Source organism: Alosa alosa, chromosome 3 (assembly GCF_017589495.1).
Source record: "Alosa alosa isolate M-15738 ecotype Scorff River chromosome 3, AALO_Geno_1.1, whole genome shotgun sequence".
NCBI lineage: Eukaryota > Metazoa > Chordata > Actinopteri > Clupeiformes > Clupeidae > Alosa > Alosa alosa.
Window position 1 is genome coordinate 36,181,603 of NC_063191.1, and position 26,558 is coordinate 36,208,160.

Consider the following 26,558-nt stretch of genomic DNA (forward strand, 5'->3'; position numbering starts at 1 on the left):
CAGCCCATAGCATCTTGGGTAAACACACCATGACGCATGACGTTAGCTCCAGTTCACGGGCTGGTTAAATATTTTCGCAGTGGCTTCAGCCGAAGGAGGCTACAGATCAGGGTTGGAACAACAGGCAGCGGGGCACCCTTGCCAGAGTCCAGCAGAGGATTACAGCCATATGTGTTTGCATTATCAACTCAAACAGTGAAAGTCTGTCATTACATTGTTTAGTGTGGGAGCTGAACAATATTTGTTCTGCAAGGGGGCTTTCCTCTCTTGCTGTACTGGGTCAGGCTATTAAGCTATCAAGTCTAGATCAGCACCATAAGCGAGTCATTTCTAATGTTGCGTGCAACATTAACACACAAGCCCAATCCAAAAGTACAGTATTCAGAAACGTGTGGACACATTATGGCTTTGAATTATGGCCCTGAAATCTGAAAAGTTTCAGGCACATTGAAAACAAATACACACTGTATGATGTAAGAACGGATAGCTTTTTACTTACTAATCAATGACATGCACGAAAAGACAAACGCATGTAGTACAGAAGAATAAAAGAATTTTGTTGAGACAAAAGCCTAAAATATTTGCTCAGTAGTGTATGGTGCGCCCCTTTAGCTTGCCAGAGGTAGTGTATGGTGCGCCCCTTTAGCTTGCCAGAGGCCTTGAGCCTGCTAGCTCTGCAGGAGATGTTATTCTCATCAGGATATGTTTGGCCAGGATCTCTGAAGAGTCTGGCAGGCTCCACTCTCCTCTGCTCCTCTATTCTGCTCCTCCCCTGTCCTCTTCTCCTCTCCTCCTCCTCTCTTCCTCACCTCCTCTCCTTCTCTGTTCTGCTCATCCCCCTGTCCTCTTCTCCTCTCCTCCACTCCTCTGCTCTTCTTCACCTCCTCTCCTTCTTCTCTGTTCTGCTCCTCCCCCTGTCCTCTTCTCCTCTCCTCCACTCCTCTGCTCTTCTTCACCTCCTCTCCTTCTTCTCTGTTCTGCTCCTCCCCCTGTCTTCTTCTCCTCTCCTCTCCTCCCATTCTCCCCTGCCAATGTGCAAATGCATCTGTGCGTCACAAGATAAATATCATTCTGTTCAACTCGTCTGTGTCATAAATCATAGACTACACACCACTCAACACTATTGGGGGCCAGAGTCTTGATATCACATGTACACCGTATGGTGAGTGCAGTAGGCGAGCAGATGGGACATGATTGTCAATGGTCCTCCAGCACTGGGCTCTCTGGTCCCTAGTTGATGTCATCATCAGAGTCCCATGCACTGTAATATGGTTAAGGGGGGGGATTAAGGGACTGTTCTGTGGACAGGGAAACAAATGGAGACTTCTCAAGATGCCAGTGACCTGATTCCACAGAGAATCTTTGTGGGCCACTAAACCATGAGATAATTCATCCAGAGAAAAGAAAATATAAAATGTTGTTCTCATTAGATCATGCTATCTCATGAGATCTTAATGTCCATTATAGAAATGCTGAAGTCTGTTCTGGTCTTGAGGTTTGTCCAAAATACACTACATGGACATAAATATTGTTAGACCTGGCCATTACACCTACAGGAACGTATGACGTTCCAGTTTAAAGCTATATATTCCACTTTTCTGGGAAGGCAAGATTTTGTTTAGGAGTGTGTCTATGGGATCTTTAGTTCTTTCATCCAGAGGAGCATTTATGAGGTCAGGCAGTATTGAATGTGAAGGCCTAGCTCCCAATCTTCGTTAGTTAATATATCGTTAGTTAATATATCCTCATTTTAAGGTGTGCTGTTGCACTGTAGCTTGAGTGTCGTTCCTCACTTGGGACGTCACTTTGGGAAAAAGGCATCATCTAAATGACTAATTGTAAAATGCTAGCGCACTCACACTCACAACTTCTGCTCTGCTTAGAGGATCCAAACTGCCTCGTCATATTAACCTCATCACTCATCACAGCTCTGTGTGAAAACACGCAAACTGAGCTAATATCCCACAAGCCCCCAGCCACTTCACACTCAGCAGAGTGTGTATGTGGGAGACGACTGTAGATGAGGGCTGGGGAGCAGGACGGCTGTCAGCACAGCGTTAAAATCTCACCCAGAGCGAGACGCGCTCTAATCCCACCGCCCACTCTCGCCTCGTTCGGCGTGTAGCGAGGGGCCTCATTTTTGTTTTGAACTGATGTGAAGTCATCGGCCCCTTTTCGTTTTGAACTGATGTGAAGTCATCGGCCCCTGGCTAGTATTTGCTCAGCGCTGTGGTATTTGGGGTAAACAGATTGCTGTGGTATTTGGGGTAAACAGATTGACTGTGGTATTTGGGGTAAACAGATTGCTGTGGTATTTGGGGTAAACAGATTGCTGTGGTATTTGGGGTAAACAGATTGCTGTGGTATTTGGGGTAAACAGATTGCTGTGGTATTTGGGGTAAACAGATTGCTGTGGTATTTGGGGTAAACAGATTGCTGTGGTATTTGGGGTAAACAGATTGCTGTGGTATTTGGGGTAAACAGATTGCTGTGGTATTTGGGGTAAACAGATTGCTGTGGTATTTGGGGTAAACAGATTGCTGTGGTATTTGGGGTAAACAGATTGCTGTGGTATTTGGGGTAAACAGATTGCTGTGGTATTTGGGGTAAACAGATTGCTGTGGTATTTGGGGTAAACAGATTGCTGTGGTATTTGGGGTAAACAGATTGCTGTGGTATTTGGGGTAAACAGATTGCTGTGGTATTTGGGGTAAACAGATTGCTGTGGTATTTGGGGTAAACAGATTGCTGTGGTATTTGGGGTAAACAGATTGCTGTGGTATTTGGGGTAAACAGATTGCTGTGGTATTTGGGGTAAACAGATTGCTGTGGTATTTGGGGTAAACAGATTGCTGTGGTATTTGGGGTAAACAGATTGCTGTGGTATTTGGGGTAAACAGATTGCTGTGGTATTTGGGGTAAACAGATTGCTGTGGTATTTGGGGTAAACAGATTGCTGTGGTATTTGGGGTAAACAGATTGCTGTGGTATTTGGGGTAAACAGATTGCTGTGGTATTTGGGGTAAACAGATTGCTGTGGTATTTGGGGTAAACAGATTGCTGTGGTATTTGGGGTAAACAGATTGCTGTGGTATTTGGGGTAAACAGATTGCTGTGGTATTTGGGGTAAACAGATTGCTGTGGTATTTGGGGTAAACAGATTGCTGTGGTATTTGGGGTAAACAGATTGCTGTGGTATTTGGGGTAAACAGATTGCTGTGGTATTTGGGGTAAACAGATTGCTGTGGTATTTGGGGTAAACAGATTGCTGTGGTATTTGGGGTAAACAGATTGCTGTGGTATTTGGGGTAAACAGATTGCTGTGGTATTTGGGGTAAACAGATTGCTGTGGTATTTGGGGTAAACAGATTGACGCTTAGCGATGCGCTAACAGAGAAACAATGCCGCACTCTGATTTCTTGACAGCAACATTATTTATGAGCCCCCACTGAGGGAGATAGCACACACCAAGCCAATCTGCAGTACAGCTGTGTGTGTGTGTGTAGTGTGGGTAGGTGTGGGCAGTGTGCTGTAAGTATGTAGAGGATGTGTTGAGAAGATCCTGAAGACAATGTGCTGTGTATGTGGGGAGAGGGCAGTGTGCTGTAAGTATGTAGAGGATGTGTGTTGGAGAAGATCCTGAAGACAATGTGCTGTGTATGTGGGGGCAGTGTGCTGTAAGTATGTAGAGGATGTGTTGAGAAGATCCTGAAGACAATGTGCTGTGTATGTGGGGGCAGTGTGCTGTAAGTATGTTGGGGATGTGTGTTGGAGAAGCTTCCTGATGAAATAATGTGCTGTGTATGTGGGGAGAGGGCAGTGTGCAATATGTGTGTTGGAGAAGATCCTGAAGACAATGTGCTGTGTATGTGGGGGCAGTGTGCTGTAAGTATGTAGAGGATGTGTTGAGAAGATCCTGAAGACAATGTGCTGTGTATGATGTGTGTTGGAGAAGCTTCCTCATGAGACAATGTGCTGTGTATGTGGGGGCAGTGTGCTGTAAGTATGTAGAGGATGTGTTGAGAAGATCCTGAAGACAATGTGCTGTGTATGTGGGGGCAGTGTGCAGCAAGTATGTAGAGGAGGCTTACTGTAGCAAGCAGTGTGCTGTATGTATGTGAAGTGATGACAGTGATGATGTAAGTGTGTGTGTGTGTTTTGACGTGTGATGAAATAAGAAAATAAATAAAAAGTGTGCAAAAGTTGGAGAAAGTCAGATATGTGTGTGTGTGTGTAGTGTGTGGGTAGGTGTGGGTGTGCTGTGTATGTGGGGAGAGGGCAGTGTGCAATATGTGTGTTGGAGAAGCTTCCTCATGAGACAATGTGCTGTGTATGTAAGGGGGGGGGGGGCAGGGACTTACTATTGCAAGCAGAGTACTGTATGTAATTTATGTGAGTGATGACAGTGAAGATGTGTGTGTGTGGGGAGGGGAGTGGAGCAGTGACTGTGTGTGTGTGTGTGTGTGTGTGTGTAGTGTGGGTAGGTGTGGGCAGTGTGCTGTAAGTATGTAGAGGATGTGTGTTGGAGAAGATCCTGAAGACAATGTGCTGTGTATGTGGGGGCAGTGTGCAGCAAGTATGTAGAGGAGGCTTACTGTAGCAAACAGTGTGCTGTATGTATGTGGAAGTGATGACAGTGATGATGTAAGTGTGTGTTGGGGGGGCAGGGACTTACTATTGCAAGCAGAGTACTGTATGTAATGTATGTGAGTGATGACAGTGAAGATGTGTGTGTGTGGGGAGTGGAGCAGTGACTGTGTGTGTGTGTGTGTGTGAGTGTGTATGCGTGTGGGTAGGTGGGGGGCAGTGTGCTGTAAGTATGTAGAGGGATGTGTGTTGGAGAAGATCCACAAGCAGAAGACAATGTGCTGTGTATGTGGGGGGCAGTGTGCAGCAAGTATGTAGAGGAGTGCTGTATGTATGTGAAGTGATGACAGTGATGATGTAAGTGTGTGTGTGTTGGGGATGGGGGCAGAAAAGGCTAGGCAATCAAGGACATGGGTAGATGGAGGAGAAATCAAAAATAAATAAAAAGTGTGCAAAAAGTTGGAGAAAGTCAGATATGTGTGTGTGTGTGTGTGTGTGTGTGTGTGTTTTTGACGTGTGATGAAATAAGAAAATAAATAAAAGGTCTGTAGCATAGGAGAGGGATGTAAAAGTGCTAAAAAGTCTTGTAGGTGTGTGTGGGTGTGTGTGTGTGTGGGGGGTCATGAGTGCTGAGGAGTGAATGAGTGCAAAGTCAGTATAGTGTGAGTTCAGAGTTGGGAAATGTTTGAGAGTGCTGAGGAGTGAGGCCATCCTTAAAAATATTTTCGTTTGCCGTAACCCGACCGACCCTGTCAATTTAGGAACCGACCCAAATATTTATTTTTTCCCCTTTTAGTCCGGACCGACTTGCCCGGTTGTAAAACTTGCGTTAATACCGACCGATTGTTTTTTTTTTTTCTAAAACAACCAATACAAATGCAATAAAATAATATTTCTTTTAGTAGGCCCAAGTATTGTGAATATAAATTGCCTACATGCAAACGTGGCTCACTTAAAAAAACCTGTGGCGTCATCTCTACACCATTGGTTTTACGCATGTCACACACTATGGCCTACGCTTCGTTTCATTCACACAAACTGATAACGCTTTTACTTGGCACGAAGTTCTGGAAGAACTGTGGCCAGATCTTTTCATCCCTCCTCCCCTAGTCTAACGGTGACCGTGTCGGAGTATTGAAATAGGTTGTGGTCTATTCAGCATTCTCTCAAAATATGGTTCCGCAACATGGAGACTGCTGGTCCGCGGAGTCGTGGAGTGAAATTAGCCCCCGGTGCTTCATCTGATAATTTGCTGCGCAGTTGATCAAGAAACCGCGGATCGACGAAAAAAAAAACAAACGTTTCTGCTATCGATGTCATTAAACATGGAGCCCTACAATTAAGTGGTGGTATGAGCATTCATTCAATGCGCGTCTGCGCGAAGAAACTGAAACTAATCGATAACGTTGGTATCAAAGCTCCGCTTCAACCTGTTGGAAGGCTATTTATTTATTTAACGAAACTTAATAGAACGACGTTGTTTTTGGAACTTCCTTAGAAACAGAGCAGAGACTGTATAATACACTGTATAGCATTGAGTATTGCATAGTCAAATTTCAATATAACGTGGCCAAGAGCTATTGTAGCCTTCTTTCTGGGGATATGTAGATGAGCCCTATGACCCAAAAGTCTGCCATGACCGGGCCTCAGGTCAAAGAAGTTTGAGAAAGGCTGGTCTATATAACCTGCATCAGAATGAGGTTTGCAATGAATTAGCCTGAAGGCACAGGTTGAAGACCCAGTCAGTTACGTCCACGATATGCACATTTGTGTAAATTCATTCCCTCGTAATCACCATGACCAAATTTTACTTTTTTTACTTTGAATCTTGAAAAAAAAATATTGACCTACCGACCCATTTTTTAATTTTTTTTTGGCTGTTACTGCAAACAAAAATATTTTAAGGATAGCCTGAATGTGTGCAAAGTCAGTATAGTGTGAGTTCAGAGTTCGGATGGCCTGGGGATAAAAACTTCTCCTGAGTCTCTCAGTTCTGGCTTTGTGACTACATAGGCGTCTTCTTGATTTCAGCGGTAGGAATAATCCATTGTTAGGATGAGAAGAGTATTGGGGGGGGGGGGGCAACAGTGTGCTGTAAGTATGTTGGGGATGTGTGTTGGAGAAGCTTCCTGATGAAATAATGTGCTGTGTATGTAGGGGAGAGGGGGGGGGGGGAGGCAGTGTACTGCAAGTATGGTGAAGGGACTTACTATTGCAAGCAGAGTACTGTATGTATGATGTATGTGAGTGATGAAGATGTGTGTGTGGGCGGGGGGGGGGGGCAACAGTGTGCTGTAAGTATGTTGGGGATGTGTGTTGGAGAAGCTTCCTGATGAAATAATGTGCTGTGTATGTAGGGGGGGGGCAATGTACTGCAAGTATGGTGAAGGGACTTACAATTGCAAGCAGAGTACTGTATGTATGATGTATGTGAGTGATGAAGATGTGTGTGTGGGGGCGGGAGGGGAGTGTAGCAGTGACTGTGTGTGTGTGTGTGTGTGTGTGTGTGTGTGTGCGTGTGGGTAGGTGGGGGCAGTGTGCTGTAAGTATGTAGAGGATGTGTGTTGGAGAAGATCCTGAAGACAATGTGCTGTGTATGTAGGGAGGGGGGGGGCAGTGTGCAGCAAGTATGTAGAGGAGGCTTACTGTAGCAAGCAGTGTGCTGTATGTATGTGAGGTGATGACAGTGATGATGTTAATGTGTTTGTTTTTTGTGGGGGTGATGGGGGTGGGGTGGGGCAGAAAGGCTAGGCAATCAAGGACATGGGTAGATGGAGGAGAAATCAAAAATAACTAGATGCACCGCATAGCGGTACAAAATATGACCGCCGCTCAGTCCTGTACATCCGTTCCGCGAAAATAAATCACACTTCAATTTGTCTCCATATTTTACTCCATCCCCACTCTTGAAACGTTTGTGTATGCTTGTTTGGCATGCCTGAGTGTGTGTGTCTTGCTGCACAGAAAGTAGCCTACTAGTGCTGAAAAGGTGAATAGATTGTAGAATAGCCAAAGAAGATGTAGCATTGTTATAAAACCTTTAAAATCTCTAAACAATCACAAGTAGGGCAGTTCATCACAGTTCATCCATTGCAACTGGATTGATGAAAGGTCACTTACACCTGTAGGCTACATTGTATTTGGGAAAAGCAAAAGGTATCAGCATAATGTTATTTATTTATTTATTTATTTATTTATTTTTTATGTATTTTTAAACAAAAACATATCTGTCAGTTCCATGCCGTTTTCAACAGCTATCAAAAACAAAGGTCATTTTTGGATGGATGGATTTTTTGTGAATGTTTCTTCTTCTACATAAGATTTTAGTCATCTTTAGTTCATGTAATACTTTCATGTAATATTGTCAATGCACAAATTAAGTAACAGTAGTCTGAAACGTTATTGTTAATGCACAAATTAAGTAACAGTAGCCTAGTATGAAACGAAATGCTGTTTTACATCTAACCAGTGGTGCAAATAACTGACATGTCCAAATGGGCCTTGATGAAATGCTTCGCTAGAGACTGTTCATACACATTTTAACGGGCCAAAGTTGAAGAGCTTTTGTCCGTTATTGTTAGTGCAAATATAGGCTGATTCATGTTCCCTTGCATTGTTTAACTGAGGTCCATGGCTAGTCTGGCTTTCATCAGACCAAGCTCAATCTTTTAAGAAATCAAAAAATAAATAGCGGGCAGATCTGGCTGGGTTCACCCAGCCTAGTCCATAGGCACCCGATATTGTTTAATTGTCCGATTGAGATATACACGCTCTGGCTATTCTTAATGCAAAAATGCATCAGGGAGTTATGACAAAACGGTAACTAACAAACTAGATCCTAATAGAAAGCTGTTAGCTTCCCTAAGCTACAGGTAAGATTATAAGGTAGGCCTATTTACAACATAAATGGTCAATAGGCCATGCTGGCTACACAAATAAAATCTCCTTTGAAACCAATGGCTTACGCCTTACAGTATCAAGCCGGACTTAAACTGTCATATCGTGGCGAAAAGTTGTAATAACATTCACGCAGCTCCATGAGTCAAGGAAAGCCTTGAATGAAGTAGCCACTTCTAAATGGGACCCACTACACAGTAGCTTAAGGTGTTTTGCTAAAGCAGCCATAATGAAATGAAGGTGTCATTGTTTGGATACTTCACACACCGTGCTTTTTAATTTCACAGACTACAACTACCAAGCTGTAATCAAAGCACATCGATTCCCCTCTCACACCCTGCACGCACTTAAAACAAAAATAAACAGGCGCCTCAGTCTCACGATGTATAGGCAAAACTGTATCAGACCCGGGTGTAACGTTGGTAAATCTTCCATTGCACAGAATGATTTTGTAGCATCGCAATAAATGACAGTCGAAAGATACAAACAGTGCTGCTATCAATTTGCTTTGGTATAACCGCATTTATAGTTTTCTACAAATGCAATCAATCAAATGCCTCCATCACTCAACCAACGCTTAACGGTAACATTACCTAGGTCCTTATTGATATTACAAGATTAACGTTACCTGCAGTAAAAACCAAGCATGTCCGAGAAACATCCTTAGATTTATTTCGGCTTCAAGAAGAAATGGGAATTACACTTCATGTGAACATCGTCCCTATCCTTATTAGATGTTAAGCGGCGTAAATTACAGTCCTTGTATGAAGCGTCCATTGTTTTTCCAACCCACTTTTAACTTCCAACAAAATTACGCCTCACTGCAACGATCGCCATCTAGTGGACAAACGACTACTTCTAGCCAATACTGAAAATGCAGCCATGATGATGATGATGAATATTTATTTTGGCTTTCTTTTAATCCTACTGATTTTCATTTTTACCGGGGCAAATCACAAATGAGTGATTATGAGCCAGGTTGATGTGGGCCCTTGAGACCAACATACCATAAAAGATTCACAGAGAACTGTGTCTGCCCTACCCTCCTTTCGGGGTCCAGTCCAGCGGGGGCTGCAGATGAAAACGAAAAATGACGGTTCCATGCTATCCATGTGGGGGTACATGCTCACCAAGTTTTGTGTACCCCGGTCTTTCAGTGTCCCGAATCCTTGTTGGTGTATGCCACTAAATGTACACATAAATTATTTTATTGTAAGGCCCCCATGAACGAAAGTACACAAAACTTGGCATGCATTCAGAGGGTGTCATAATGATCCTACTCTTTTAATTTCGTGCAGTTTTGACCTTGTCAGCCAGAGATATTGAGATGAAAACACCTCATTTTTGCTTTTTAATTTTTAACTAGGTGGCGCTATACATGAAATAAGTGGTAATGGGATGGGTTGACATGCCCCTTAAGACCAACATACAAAAAAGGTGGACCTCCTAGGCCCTACGGTTCTCGAGATATTCACAGAAAACTGTCTCCGGCCACCTACAGGCCAGTTGGTGTATAGTAACATAAATTAATTTATTGTGTGGCCCCCCATGAACGGAATTCCACAAAACTTGGCGTGCATACATAGGGGTGTCATAATGATCCTACACTTCCAATTTTGTGCAGTTTTGACTATGTTAGGTCACAGATACCTTCAATTACACCACCTCATTTTTACTTTTTGTGTTTTTAACTAGGTGGCGCTATACATGAAATGAGTGGTTATGGAATGGGTTGACATGGCCCCTTGAGATCAACATACAAAAAAAAATGGTCCTCCTAAACCCTACGGTTTTCGAGATATTCACAGAAAACTGTGTCTGCCCTACCCTCCTTCGGGGTCCAATTCAGCGGAGGGCTACAGATCAAAACGAAAAACGATGGTTCCATGCTATCCATGTGGGGTTACATGTCCACCAAGTTTCGTGTACCCCCGGTCTTTCAGTGTCCCGGAATCATTGACGGAAATTTGGGCATGCGAAAAAAAAAAAAAAAAAAAAAAAAAATCTGACTAAACCTATATGACCGCCGCCATTGTCGCGGCGGTCATAATAAAAGGTCTATAGCATAGGGTGAGGGATGTAAAAGTGCTAAAAAGTCTTGTAGGTGTGTGTGTGTGTGGGGGGCATGAGTGCTGAGGAGTGAATGAGTGCAAAGTCAGTATAGTGTGAGTTCAGAGTTGGGAAATGTTTGAGAGTGCTGAAGAGTGAATGTGTGCAAAGTCAGTATAGTGTGAGTTCAGAGTCTCGGATGGCCTGGGATAAAAACTTCTCCTGAGTCTCTCAGTTCTGGCTTTGTGACTACATAGGCGTCTTCTTGATTTCAGCGTAGGAATAATCCATTGTTAGGATGAGAAGAGTCCTTCAGAATCTTTTGGGCTCTTAGGAGTACTCTTCTGGAATAGATATCTTGTAGAGCAGGGAGTTGAGTTCTTATAGTACGCTCAGCTGAGCTACTACTCTGCAGAGTACTACAATCTCTAACTGTGGAGTTCCCATACCAGGTGATGATGCTACCAGTTAGAACACTCTCAACCGCTGAAGTGTAGAAGGCCTTCATGATGGATGTAGAAACTTTGAATTTCCTTAGCTGACGAAGGAAGTAGAGTCGTTGTCTGGACTTCTTCAGAACATATTGAGTGTTAACAGTCCATGTTAAGTCTTCAGTAATGTGGACACCAAGGTATTTAAAACTTGTGACTCTCTCTACAGGTTGCCCGCTGATCATTAGTGGGGTGTAACTGTAGTTCTGCTGCTACCTTCTGTAATCCACTACCATTTCCTTGGTTTTATTGATATTCAGTGTCAAGCTGTTAGATTGACACCACTGTGCCACCCTCATCAACCTGATCCAAGTAGAACTGTTCATTGTTGTTACTAATCAGGCCCAAGATCACTGTGTCATCTGCAAACTTGATGATGGAGGTATGACTACTGTTGGCTTTGCAGTCATGTGTGTAGATGTTGTACAGCAGTGGACTCAAAACACAGCCTTGGGGAGCACCAGTGCTGATGGTTAATGAGTCAGATGTCAGACCCCCCACTCTAACCACTTGTGAACGGTTTGTGAGGAAGTCAAATATCCAGTGACACAGGGTGGTGTTCAGTCCTAAGGCCTTCATCTTTGTGACCAAGGTGAGAGGTACTATCGTATTGAATGCTGAACTAAAGTCAATGAACAGCATCCTCACATAATTCCCATTCCCTCCAGGTGAGTTAAGGTGGTGTGCATGAGGTTTGAGATGGCATCCTCTGTAGACCTGTTGGCTCTGTAAGCAAATTGGAGGGGGTCGAAGGAGGCAGGGAGGGATGAGCAGATAATGTTTTTCACAAGCTTCTCAAAACACTTCATCACTGTAGGCGCCAGGGCTACTTGGCGGTAGTCATTCAGACATGATGGACTTTTGTTTTTCGGTACTGGAACAATAACAGACTGCTTGAGGCAAGTAGGAACTGTCTCTTTGAGCCAATGATGTGTTAAAGATATAAGTGAACACAGGAGCTAACTGAGCAGCGCAGGATTTCAAAACCCTGTTAGAAATTCCATCCGGTCCAGTAGCTTTTCTACAATTTACCCTCCCTAAAGGCATTGCTCACATCGACCTCAGAGACACAGAAAGGTGCATCCTCATTTTGCTTCACATGCTGCAGCTAGTCCAATATAGTCTGTGTTTTTCATGTCAAAGCGAGCATAAAAAAGCATTAAGTTCATCAGGGAGGGCTTTTACTCATTCATCATAGGAGGGACTTTCTTTTCAAAGCCAGTGATGGTTCGGAGTCCTTCCACACTTTCGTGCTGATCACCCTCCAAGAAATCAGCTTCAACTCTATCTCTATAGCGCCGCTTAGCATCTTTAATAGCTCCACGTGAAACTATAAGATGCTGCTTTGTAATCCGCCATATCCCTGAAATAAGCCCAGCATTATAAGTCATGGTGCGTGTCTTTAATGCCGTTCTCACTTCTCTATCCACCCATGGCTTCTGGTTAGGAAGCTTCGGATCTTTTACAGTTGGGATGATGGAATCAGTTAGCAAATTGATGTAACTCAATGATACTTCGTAAACTCATTGATGTCAGCAGAGTTCGTCTTGAACATCTCCCAGTCAACGCTGCTAAGGGCCTGCCTGGCTTCCGATTGGTCAGTCCAGCTTTGCCTCCTTCGTCACTGGGGGTCCGTCCGACTTCTCTGTTTGTACATAGGCAGTAGGAAAAAGCGGCATGATCTGATTTTCCGAAAAGCTGGTAGAGACTTAAACTTTGTAACTGTTCTTGAACTGTGTGTAGCAGTGATCCAGTGTGTTGTCACCACGTGTAGGGGAAGTGAATGTGTTGAATAAATTCAGGCATGGACCGTTTCAGATGTACTGATTGAAATCACCGGCCACAATAAAGCTTGCTTCAGAGGCGCGTGTGTTTGTTTGTCTATTTAACACTTCTTGCAATTCTGAAACCGCAGCATCTGTGTTGGCTTGTGGAGGAATGTAGACAGCGTTGAATATTACCGGCGTAAACTCACGGGGCAGGTAGAAGGGTTAGACAGGCGATGCTAGATGTTCTAGATGAGGCGAGCAGGACTTTGAAGAGAACGGTGACATTTCTAGGATCACACCACTTGCTGTTCGTCATGATGCAAACACCGCCACCTTCGATTTTCCAGATTCCTCAGTCCTGTCAGAGCGAGCAGCAGAGAAAAAACTCCACGGGGTGATGGCACTGTCGGTACAAATTCAGTTAGCCATGTCTCAGTAAAGCATAGAATGTTACAGTCCTGATGTCTCTTTGAAACAGTATCCTCGCTCTTAGTACATCCATCTTGTTCACAAGAGACTGGACATTGGCTAGAGAATGCTAGGCAGTGGAGGCCCTATGAGCTCTATTCCTCAATCTGTTACGGGCCCCGGCTCGTTTTCCTTAAGTGTTTTTTTCCTGGCGCCGAGATCGTCTCCATGGTTCCCTGATGCATCTCGGAGAATCTCAGTCGGCCAGGTAGAATCGTCAATTAAAACATCCCGAAACAAAAGGCAATTCATTTCCGATGTTTGGAGTGTACGCTCATCATCGTAATCAGTGCAGTGGAAAAGTAAAAAAATTAGGGGTTAATAAAAGGTAAATAAATATAAGCACAAGTTGGTATGGATAAACCAAAAAGGCGTCCGCCTTGGTATGGCAACAAAAGCCTTATAGATGATTAAAGCTTTATAGGCTGGGAATGTAAAACTTAAGTTCCAGTTTTACACCATTCAAAGTGTGTGTATTCTTTTTCTAGCTTTTCATGCATTATGTTCTATAAAACATGATATTATATTCTGCAGTGCAAAATGCCCACTAAAGACAAGTTTTAAATATAGTTAACACGTTTTCTGAAAATTTTGTTCCATGTGCCCTTTTTTAAAAATTGAGCCCCTGCCCCTTCAAAGGTCTCTGCACGCCCCTGAAGGCATGTGAGGGACCGCTAATAGGCCTTGAGTTATGGAAGGGATGGATGGATGGCTCCTCAGAGCCTGCCTCTCTCTCTCCCTCTCTCTCTCTCTCTACTGTCAGGGTACAAGCAGGATATTGTATGGGCCCCACTGCCTAAGGTGATGTGTTTTACTTTCCCCTGCTCTCTGATTGGTTGGGCTGCCGGATGGCGACGTGTGATTGGCTGCTGGTCACATGGCCCCAGCGAGGCTGGGAGGGAGCTCTGCTCCAGCTTTACTCTTTTCTTCTTTTCTTCATCAGTTTCTCCCCAGCCTCTGCTTCTACTGACCCCCTGTCTCTCTCTCCCCCAGCCTCTGCTTCTACTGACCCCCCAGCCTCTGCTTCTACTGACCCCCTGTCTCTCTCTCCCCCAGCCTCTGCTTCTACTGACCCCCAGCCTCTGCTTCTACTGACCCCCCTGTCTCTGCTTCTACTGACCCCCTGTCTCTCTCTCCCCCAGCCTCTGCTTCTACTGACCCCCTGTCTCTCTCTCCCCCAGCCTCTGCTTCTACTGACCCCCTGTCTCTCTCTCCCCAGCCTCTTAGCTACTGCTGTATTTGACCTCTCTCTCCCCAGCCTCTGTACTGACCCCTGTCTCTCTCTGGCCTCTGCTACTGACCCCTGACCTCTTAGCCTACTGACCCCTGTCTCTCTCTCCCCAGCCTCTTAGCCTACTTGACCCCTGTCTCACAAACTACACCATTTCTCTCTCCCCAGCCTCTTAGCCTACATTGTCTCTCTCCCCCAGCCTCTGCTTCTACTGACCCCCTGTCTCTCTCTCCCCCAGCCTCTGCTTCTACTGACCCCCAGCCTCTGCTTCTACTGACCCCTGTCTCTCTCTCCCCCAGCCTCTGCTTCTACTGACCCCCTGTCTCTCTCTCCCCCAGCCTCTGCTTCTACTGACCCCCTGTCTCTCCTCCCCAGCCTCTCTGCTACCCCTGACTAGCCTCTGTTCTACTATTTTCTCTCTCCCCAGCTCTTAACCTGCAGGCCCCTGTATATATACAGCCTCTTAGCTACTGACCCCTGTCTCTCTCCCATGACACTCTGTTCTGCAGGCCCAGCTCTGGCTGCAGCCCTTGTCTCTCTCTCCCCAGCCTCTGCTTCTACTGACCCCCTGTCTCTCTCTCCCCCAGCCTCTGCTTCTACTGACCCCCTGTCTCTCTCTCCCCCAGCCTCTGCTTCTACTGACCCCCCAGCCTCTGCTTCTGCTGTCTCTCCCCCAGCCTCTGCTTCTACTGACCCCCTGTCTCTCTCTCCCCCAGCCTCTGCTTCTACTGACCCCCTGTCTCTCTCTCCCCAGCCTCTGCTTCTACTGACCCCCAGCCTCTGCTTCTACTGACCCCCTGTCTCTCTCCCCAGCCTCTGCTTCTACTGACCCCCTGTCTCTCTCTCCCCCAGCCTCTGCTTCTACATTTGTCTCTCTCCTGCCTCTAGCTACTTATTTGCCTTCTTTGACCCCTGTCTCTCCCCAGCCTCTGCTTCTGCAGCCCCTGTCTCTCTCTCCCCAGCCTCTCGCTTCTGCTGACCCCTGTCTCTCTCCCCCCAGCCTCTGCTTCTGCTGACCCCAGCTCTGCTTCTATATTTGGCCTCTTAGCTACATTTATAATATATATATACCCCAGCCTCTGCTTCTACCATTGTACTCTGCTTCTACTGACCCCCTGTCTCTCTCTCCCCCAGCCTCTGCTTCTACTGACCCCCTGTCTCTCTCTCCCCCAGCCTCTGCTTCTACTGACCCCCTGTCTCTCTCTCCCCCAGCCTCTGCTTCTACTGACCCCCTGTCTGCTTCTACTGACCCCCTGTCTCTCTCTCCCCCAGCCTCTGCTTCTACTGACCCCCTGTCTCTGCTTCTACTGACCCCCTGCCTCTGCTTCTACTGACCCCCTGTCTCTGCTTCTACTGACCCCCTGTCTCTGCTTCTACTGACCCCCTGTCTCTCTCTCCCCTGCCTCTGCTTCTACTGACCCCCTGTCTCTCTCTCCCCCAGCCTCTGCTTCTACTGACCCCTGTCTCTGCTTCTGCAGCCCCTGTCTGCTACCATTTCAATATGTAGCTTCTACTGACCCCTGTCTCTCTCTCCCCCAGCCTCTGCTTCTACTGGCCCCTGTCTCTTAGCTTCTGCCTGACCCTGTGTGGCTACTGACCCTGTCCTCTATCTCCCCTGTCTCTGCTTCTACTGACCCCCTGTCTCTCTCTCCCCCAGCCTCTGCTTCTACTGACCCCCTGTCTCTCTCTCCCCCAGCCTCTGCTTCTACTGACCCCCTGTCTCTGCTTCTACTGACCCCCTGTCTCTCTCTCCCCAGCCTCTGCTTCTACTGACCCCCTGTCTCTGCTTCTACTGACCCCCTGTCTCTGCTTCTACTGACCCCCTGTCTCTCTCTCCCCCTGCCTCTGCTTCTACTGACCCCCTGTCTCTGCTTCCTACGGCCTGCTCTGCTTCTGCGACCCCTGCCTCTTGCTTCTGCTGACCCCTGTCTTAGCTTCTGCTTGCCCCTGTCTCTGCTTCCTACTGACCCCTGTCTTAGCTTCTGTTGTCTCTCTCTCCTGCTTCTTAGCCACCACTGACCCCCTGTCTCTCTCTCCCCCAGCCTCTGCTTCTCTGACCCCTTTCTCTGCTTCTACATTTGTACTCTTCTACATTGTCTCTCTCTCCCCTGCCTCTGCTTCTACTGACCCCCTGTCTCTCTCTCCCCCAGCCTCTGCTTCTACTGACCCCCTTTCTCTGCTTCTACTGACCCCCTGTCTCTGCTTCTACTGACCCCCTGTCTCTGCTTCTACTGACCCCCAGCATCTGCTTCTACTGACCCCCTGTCTCTGCTTCTCTTGTTACCAATATATAGCTACTGACCCCAGCATCTGCTACTGGCCTGTCTCTGCTTCCGGCCCCTGTCTCTGCTACTGAGCCCCTGTCTGCTGCCTGACCCCTGTCTCTGCTACCTGCTGACCCTATAGCCTGCAGTGGCATCTGTTCTACATTTACCTATAGCTACCACTGACCTGTCTCTGCTTCTACTGACCCCCTGTCTCTGCTTCTACTGACCCCCTGTCTCTCTCTCCCCCAGCCTCTGCTTCTACTGACCCCCTGTCTCTGCTTCTACTGACCCCCTGTCTCTGCTTCTACTGACCCCCTGTCTCTCCTTCTACTGACCCCCTGTCTCTGCTTCTACTGACCCCCTGTCTCTGCTTCTACTGACCCCCTGCCTCTGCTTCTACTGACCCCTGCCTCCTCTCTCCCCAGCCTCTGCTTCCTGCTGACCCCTACTCTCTCCCCAGCCTCTGCTTCCTGCTGACCCCTGTCTGCTTCTACTGACCCCCTGTCTCTGCTTCTGTGACCCCTGCCTCTGCTTCTACTGACCCCCCCTGCCTCTCTCTCCCCCAGCCTCTGCTTCTACTGACCCCCTGTCTCTGTCTACCCCCTGTCTCTGCTTCTACTGACCCCCTGTCTCTGCTTCTTCTCTCTCTCTTCATCTTTTTTCTCTCTTCTTCTTTCTTTCCTCCACTCATGTCTGTCCCAGTTCCATTGTGAGTTTGTCCCGAGTGATTCTGGACATGGGCCTTCAGTAGAGCTCTTTGCCATGACGCGGCAGGCGATCTCATGGCGGCGGAGCGATCTCATGGCGGCTTGCGTGATCCCATGGCGGCGATCCCCATGGCGCTGGCGATCTCATGATGCTTGAGCGATCCCATGGCAACAGGCTGATCTCATGGCCCCGGCGGCGTCTCCCCTCATTCCCTCTTCCGTTACCCAAGGCCTGCAGCTTATTAGGGGTAAAGGTGAAAGGTCACTAAAGGCCCTTCAAGAAAACCCGTCTCAACGGGGTCATAAATCAACATCATTTTCTGGCTCCTACTTCCAGTTGGTTTTAGTTCCAGTACTGTTTTTCGTCATGATGCACAGAGATAGGGCACACATTTGATCTTGTTGTGAGCAGTTCCAAGACAATGATTTGAAGCTGTCTTTTGTCTGCAACCATTACATCCAAAGACTGATGGTTGCTTTGTTTGTTAACTACAGGGCAGCAATCCAGTAATTACTGGTTGTTTTCTTGATTTCGGGAAGGTCAAGACAAGCTCCTGGCCTCGGACTCATCCACTATCCTCTCCTCCTATCGTTTCTAGGGTCAGTTTGACCACAGTATGAAGCACTGGTGGGGTTTATCAAGATCTCAGCTTTAAGAGAGGATAGCATGGGCTCCAGATGAGGTTTTGATTTGGTTTATATGGCTACTGTCATAATTCAGCAACTGTAGATTGGTTTAGACAGTTGCTTTATCTTGGCTCATCTGTTCCCATTTAGGGGATAAAAACAAAAAAGTCTTCACTCTCTTTCTCTTTTCAGGGTTTAGAGACACAAAAATTCAGACCAAAAACAAGCCGAATTGCTTAAATGCACACAACAACACACATAAACATACAGCACACAAACACACAAATACACAAACACTGAAAAACAACAGCAGAGGCCATCTCCCTCCCTCAGAGCTCTCTCTCTCCCTCTCTCTCCCTCTCTCTCTCTCTCCCTCCCTCCGAGCTCTCTCTCTCTCTCTCTCCCTCTCTCTCTTAGTCTCTCTCTCTCTCTCTTCTCTCTCTCCCTCTCTCTCTTAGTCTCTCTCTCTCTCCCTCTCTCCCTCTCTCTTAGTCTCTCCATTTTTTCTTACACAGAGGCTCCCCCTTCAAAGCCTCCTAATGGAAGCCATATATACAGGCCAGGTCACAGCACTATCGCTGGCTGCATGCTCTACTTCTGCCCCAGATAGCAGCTCTGATCTGGCCCAGTTACAGCCACACATTCCACAGACAAATACAAATACTGTACCAAGACATGATTCCTGCTGGTTGACGCTGTGTTGAGAGTGTTAGGATATATGCTATGTTCTTACATTATAAAGAGAAGTCTGCACACCAAGCGTTCCCAAGAAAATATATTCTTTTAATCTGTGACGTCACGTTTTTGGGCTAGCCCTTCCTCAGACATGGAAGACGTGATGTCTGACGAAGGGCTTGCCCAGAAACGTCACAGATAAAAGTAATATATTTACTTTTCTTTATAGTCATTACTTTAGTTTAGACCCAGCACCCAGTTCAGACTTATTGAATGTCTGTGCTTGCTGGACATTTCTCCTGCTCCAGATAGCAGCTCCTGCTGGGCCAAACTGGGCCCTCTTCTGGCCCTCCTCTGGCCCTGATCTGGCCCAGTTACAGCCACATACTCCACAGAGAGGCTGACAAGTACCAAGACGTTTGACAAACACTGTACCAAGAGTTCTGACAAATATTGTACTAAAAGTTTTGACAAATACTGTACAGACTTTTGACGAATACTGTACTATGACTTGACTTGACAAAGACTGTACTATGATTTGACAAATACTTTACTTGATTTCTGCTGGTTGACACTGTTTTTATTGTTTATGCAGTATGTTCTTATACATTGTCAATAAAGAAATACAATCAATAAAAAAGTGAAACTTACGGTAAATGCTACACAATAGAATAAGATCATCTTTAATGTACTAATGTAGAGAAATAAACAGGCCCTAAGAAAATAGATGACAGGAGATTTTTATTTTAAAGGTACATATGCAAGTTCAGGTGTTTTGGGTGACTGTGAAGCTCCCTCTAGAGTTGTGATATATTTATATTTTACTCCACCTAGAGTTGTGATATATTTATATTTTACTCTGCCATTGTAAATATCCTACTTCTCGTGGCTCCCCCTGTACACAATGAAAATGCCTTTGTTGTGGAGGTGAAGGATTAACAACAGGCAAAAACTATTCCCAAAGAGCTATATCTACTGACAAGGTAATGTTTCACGATTCTCGTGAGATGTCTTCAGGCCACTGTTCTTGAAGTTGCATTGCTAGTTCGTGACTCATCGTGACATCTATGCTGTATGGCTATGCTAGGTGAACGATTTCCCTATTACAAGTTCGTTTACCATCAAAATGGCTTCGTAAAGGTTTTATTTTAAGGTGAAAATCTTGCACAGTGTACCTTTAAGGTAAACTTTCCTAAAGTGTTGTCCAGAGAGTAAGATAATGTGGAAATACAGTCAAGCACAGAAAATTACCTGTCTGGTCAAAAACCACAAACAGAAAGGACAACTGGACAGAGAGAAAGTGAAGGAGCAGAAGAACATGGGCATGTATTGTCTTAGTTTGTGCTTTTGTGCCACTGCAAAGTGTGAAGAGAAAAGAAGATATGCGTGTCTTGTTGTTGTGTAATTTCCTCTGAGGATTTGGAGGGGGAAAGTAAAACACCTGCTTTGGAATGTCTGATTTCTCCTGCCCTAAAAACACTGACGCTGCAGTCACACACACACACACGCGCGTGCACACACAGCTCTACACACGCATGTGCATGCACACACACACACACACACACACACACACACACACACACAAAATAAAGCATACACAAGAATAACTTAAAAGCAAGCATGGTATGCCTTTGAAAAACACATATCTAAACATGACTCACTTGCAGATACTCCTCTACACACTGGCCATCTGGATAGCTTAGTAAGGGAAACACCCTTAGCTTTCATATGTGTGGGTGTGTGTGTGGATCTCCTCAGTGGTGTGTGCGCATGCGTGCATGTGCATCTGTAAATGCCGTGTTGTCCTTGTTGGCGTGTCTGTGGCCACCAACAGCTCGTCTTGTATCATTTTTAGATGGTGATTTATCTGGCCCAATCAAACTGTCACTCTCCCCCCACCACACTGGCTACCCAGGGGCAGGAGACACCCTGAGCCCTCACCCTGAGGCCTGCCCACACACACACACCCACCTCAGAGACCGGGAACAGATGTGGAGCGGGGACGCACATCTGTGTGTGTGTGTGCGTGTTTGCATGTGTGTACACATCTGTGTGTGTGTGTGTGTGTGTGTGCGTACGTGCATGTGTGTGTGTGTGTGTATGTGTGTTCGTGCTTGTGTGTGCATGAGTGTATTTGTTTATATGAAATTGGTTTTGGAGTGTGTGTGTTTGTGTGCTTGTGCGTGCATGAGTGTATGTGTTTATATGAAATTGGTTTTGGAGTGTGTGTGTGTGTGTGTGTGTATGCATGCTCTCATGTGGTTAATGGCATTGATGGAGACCTCTTTCATCTGTCCACAAGGACGTAGGAAACTCCCCAACACAAGTTTAATACTGTCTACAAGTCTACTGTATGTCTGTGTTATGTATTTGGGGATGTGTGTGTGTGTGTGTCACTGCATGAAAAGTGTGATTGCGTCAGGATGCGGCACTGTAGATTGTCGTGGAAGTTCAGGTTAATGGCTGTTCGCTGCAGTTTGCAGGCAATGCCGAAAACTGCCATGAATTGTCAGAAATTGACGTGGGCCTTGCTTGGCAGTCGTCCCCCCATGATCCCCCTCCTCCTAATTCTAGGGGAGGTTTTAACATGTAAATGAAAATGCTGTGAGCTATACAGATCAGGGTAGCAGGGGGAGTGAACTGTGCATGCTGGCATGACTGTGGCCTTTGGTCTTGCTTAAACAGTGGATGTGTAAGTGAACTCCCAGTAATACGCTTAACAGGCAGAAATGATGCTGGGTGTGACATGTCTGTTCCCTGCATGCTCCAATAATGTAACCTGACTTAAATCAGTCGATAGACTCAAGTTTAGATTCGGTTTTTCCTTTACATCATCACAATGAGAATTTCAAAGGCAAATATATAAATGATTGTCTTTATCACTATCTTCATTCAACAAAAATATATGCAAAACTGCATATATATATATATACATATATATATTAGTGCTGTCAGTTAAACGCGTTATTAACTGCGTTAACGGAAACCTATTTTAACGGCGTCAATTTTTTTATCGCGAGATTAACGTTCATTTTGGTGTAACAAACTTTGTCGTTTTTTCACATGCTGTTGCAACAACTAGTAACGTTAGAACAACTACAACACCACACCGATCTAGCCAGACCGGAAACTAAACAATAGCCTACACACTGACGAATGGAATGGAACGTTGTATGTGCTGCATACACGCACCCTTTTAGGGGGAAGATATAATGGAAACTGATATAATGGAAATCTATGCTGCATCAACGTGGAGAGCGAAACGTGCTTATAGTAAACTTACTAAATCTTGAAACAAACATGAATAAAAGGCACAAAATAAGGTTGGTGTAAGAGTTGTCTGTGTGTTTATGGGATTTATGTGACCATGTCCCTATATTTTGCTCTCTCCAGTTTACTAACAGGAGTGTCACAAATGTATCGATAGGCACAGTCAAACTGCCCGTGGCTGACTATAATTAAGTTCAGCAAGCTTAACTTTACATGTCATAACATCAACTAAACATAAGTCACACATTCATTCTATTACTTGTAATATTTCCTAGCCTACAACTAGGTGAGATAATTGGCTATGTTATACTGAAGTTCCACAGTTAGCTAGCTAGCAAGCTAACCGTTTTGGATGGGATATTATGGTAAGTGCACATGCTAAATTTGTATAATACATGGGGTATTGCAAACGAATTAGGTTGGTAATGTACATCGTTTCTACATGAGTAAGTTACATAAACACAATTCTTCATAACTGCCGTGTTAGTAAAATGATTGAATGTCCTGTGAATTAATAGATGTAACGTCAACGTGTCTTTCAATGATATAATGTTAACTTGTTTTCCTCTAAAATGGGGCGTGATGCAGATCAAATGTAAATTTATGATGATGCGCCGTTAGTAGGCTACGTAAAGGCATGCTGCACACACTTGGTTGGGCTAACGAGTCGGCCAAAGAGTAGTAGCTTAGGCTGACGCATTAAATGTGTGCTGCCAAAGATTCTTTCACCGTCACTAATTCTGTTTTCAACATTCCTCTTTGGCTGCTACTATTTGCAATGCACTCTGCTTTCGACATTCATTTACATTAGATTCCATTCTTTTCAGTACAACTCCGCACACCAGCATCGCACTTTGCAGCCGTGTAAATCACGATTCAGTTATATTTGGTCGCTGCTCCATAAAATCCATTGTTCATCCAGTGTTTGCCTGTTAAAAACTTCAGCGTTGATGTGTGTGGCAAGTGACAGTGCACCATAGACTGTAGGCTTATAAAATGGCAATGCACTCATGTTGAAAAGTTCCTTATTTTCAACTGAACTCAAAGATAATGAATATAGCATGAATAAATATTTTCTGTTTGTTATGCCCTTTATAATGTGTGTAGGCCTACATTTTGTGCATGCACTTCTCCAGTAGCATTTATTTCAGTTTATATCAGCTACATTTCTGAAGAATATATTGTGTTGCCTCAGGTCTGCTGCACATCTTTTGAAATTTGATTTGAAATAATCAAATAGACCCTCGTCTTAAAAGTTCAGTTAATAAAGTAACTTGCTTTGCTTTCATTTGAATCCCAAAAGATAAACCATAATTGCTTTATTGTTAATATGGACTCCTGGAAAATTCAGAAATGCAAAATAATAGAATTTTAATCATAAAATATGTGATTAATCGTGATTAACTATAGGAATTCAGCAATTAATCATGATTAAAAATTTTGATTCAATTCAAATCATTTGACAGCACTAATATATATATATATATATATATATATATATATATATATATATATATATATATATATATATATAGATTGGCTATTTCCTGGTAGTAGACTATTTACACAGTCCAAAACATTCTCAGTCTATATGCCACAGCAGGGTCACTTCAATAAACAACTAAGTCCAACCATTACGCCCCCACACCAGGAGGGGAGACACTTCCTCTAGTGAGCAGTGGTTTCACTGTGACTGTGGTCGCGCTTCCACCAGAACAGCTGATAGGATAAACAACAGTCAGTGTGCGGAAATGAGGGAGATCTCCAGGCGTTTACGGGGACGAAAATCACACTTTTCATGCAGTGTGTGTGTGTGTGTCTGTGTTATGTATTTGGGCGTGTGTGTGTGTGTGTATATGTGTGTGTGTGTGTGTGTGTGTGTGTGTGTGTGTGCCTGTGCTATGAATTGTTATGTATTTGGGTGTGTGTGTGTATATGTGTGTGTGTGTGTGTGTGTGTCTGTGTTATGTATTGTTATGTATTTGTGTGTGTGTGTGTGTGTGAGTGTCTGTGTTATGTATTGTTATGTATTTGAGGATGCACATGTAGGGTATGTACGAATTGTGCTTTCAAGTTCTCAAGCGTGTGTGTTTTTAAGCTGTGTATGTGTGTGTGTGTGCGTATGTGTGTGAGTGTCTGTGCTATGTATTGTTATGTATTTGAGGATGCACATGTAGCGTATGTACGAATTATGCTTTCAAGTTCTCAAGCGTGTGTGTTTTTAAGCTGTGTATGTGTGTGTGTGTGTGTGTGCGTATGTGTCTACGGGTGTATCTTGGAGTGAATCATGTGCTTGTGATGCATGCATTATCTATGTCTCAATGTATGTTTCTGTGTGTAGGCTGCATGTGTGTGTACGCTGCATGTGTGTGTATGTGTATGAGTGAGGTCACCTACAGCATTGACGTGTGTATGTGTGTGTGTTACTGTTACTGTATGTGAGAACACTTTCACATGTGTGACAGCCTGACAGTGTCTTTGTGTGTGTGTGTGTGTGTGTGTGTGTGTGTGTGTGTGTGTGTGTGTGTGTGTGTGTGCAGGGGCGGACCTGGACACTTTGAGGCCCAAGGCAAAATTCCCGAGGCCCCTCCGAGCCCCCCCACACACACACACCACAACCCTAAAACTAAAACACACTTTTTTCTGTAATAATGGGACGCTGAGGCATACTCAAACACAACAAATATTTATTGCCATAGAAGACAATCAAAAAACATTAGTAAAAACCTTTGAAAGGTATTACAATTATGAATGGTCTGTGTGTGTGTGTGTGTGTGTGTGAGAGAGTAGGTTAGGGGTTTGGGGTCTCTGTGTGTGAATACTCTATGTAGCTATGTACTGTATGAGAGTCTGTGTGTAGGCTATGTGGCTATGTGTAGAAGAGAGGGAGAGTGAGAGTGAGTGTGTGCGTGCGAACTGAGGTGTTCGATCTTCCAAAAAGCCGACATCCAAAACAATAAACAGCGCCTGCACTGACCGAATAAACTAGCCATTTTCTGTTTATTTTTTTCTCCATTTTTCATGGTCATGTAATAATAATGTTCAACCGTGAATCTTCTGGGTGGTTTATCTACATTTTTAGGGAATTCAAAGTTCTTAATTTGCACAGGGCCTTTTTTTTAACGATTTCAACTCGCTCTGCATCTCTTACGGTGTCTGGCCATAATGCAGGGTCGTCACTGATAACTGTAGCCTAGTGCTAGGTATTGTGTTAGGGCTACTCACATACTGGTTTCGTTTGCACCCAAAGCTTCTGCTACTGAAATGGTGTCCGTAGCAGCACCAACAGCACCAGTGCGGACCTCGGCAGTGATCCCTCACGACTGTTTCACTTCACATCAACATCATAATCATCATCATCATCAGTAGAAGAATATGTTTAAGCAATATAGCACGAGTGAGAGTGGGGTTGGTCATGGATATTCCCACGGGTGTTGTTCGGCATGACCAATCCCACGATCACGAGTGCTATATTGCTTTTATACAACAATTCTACCACAAACTAAATAATCTGATTGTTATTATTATTGTTCAAACATGTTAATTTCGACATTGTTCTTACGCATCAAAAATAGTTCCCTTTTCAATAGACAGCGTCTTGGTTGCTAGGTAACCAACATTCCAGATCCCTCGTTACGGGTCTTTGTGGTTTACGTGTCTTCTTGAAAGAAATGTTGAAAGTCGGGCTGAAATCATATCTAGCTTTGCTGCATTTATGTTACAAGGACACTGGGCCATGTCATGTAAGGGACATGGTACTGCAAAAAAATGGAAACATAGCCTACATTGCAGAACCACTCAACTTTATTAATTTATGGTGAATAAATGCACCCATCCTAACGTTAGTTATCTACAAGTCTCCTCCAAGTGACAATCATATTATACACAATGCTGGCAATGCTGAAAACAATTAGCATCCTCGTTTATCTTAATACTTACATTGAGTTGACTGTGTGGCTTAATCCACAGATGTGGTGAAGCACTGTTTCGTTATGGTTTGCTAAAGAGTAACACATTGCTTAAAATAGTGGAGAGCTGGGATGAGAACATTGTGTCAAATCTTCGCATTGTGTCGCGGAATGATTTATTATTAGCTGTGCAAAGTCTGAGTTGAAATGTCCAGGGATATTCCAACTCATGGAACGTCTCTCGGCCAATCAGAAACAAATAAATAGTTCCATAGAACCTAATTGTTGTATAAAGTACAAGAGCTATCCAAATTACTTTCTTCCGTGGAAGAATTCTTCGACTGGAGGAAGTTGCTTCATTTCTTTCTAGATTCTTCCTCCTCACTTTTTCTTTTTCTTTTATCACTTCCACTCTGGAAACGTTTCATGGCTGCCGTCAATCGCTCAACTCCACTCCTCACCAAGACCTCGTTCAGACTAGCTAGTTGCTGCTATGGTGACAGGAAGCGGACCTACAGTCATTTGATTTTATGATGAGTTTATGAGCAATCATGAGGCAAAATATTTTTTCAATCTTTATTATGGATTAGAATATATTGTTTGGATGCGATG

General features: G+C 44.7%; 1 pseudogene; it reads left to right on the forward strand.

The window, feature by feature from the left end:
• LOC125291679 overlaps window positions 1-26,558 on the forward strand; it is a 67,011-nt pseudogene that overhangs the window by 38,456 nt on the left and 1,997 nt on the right.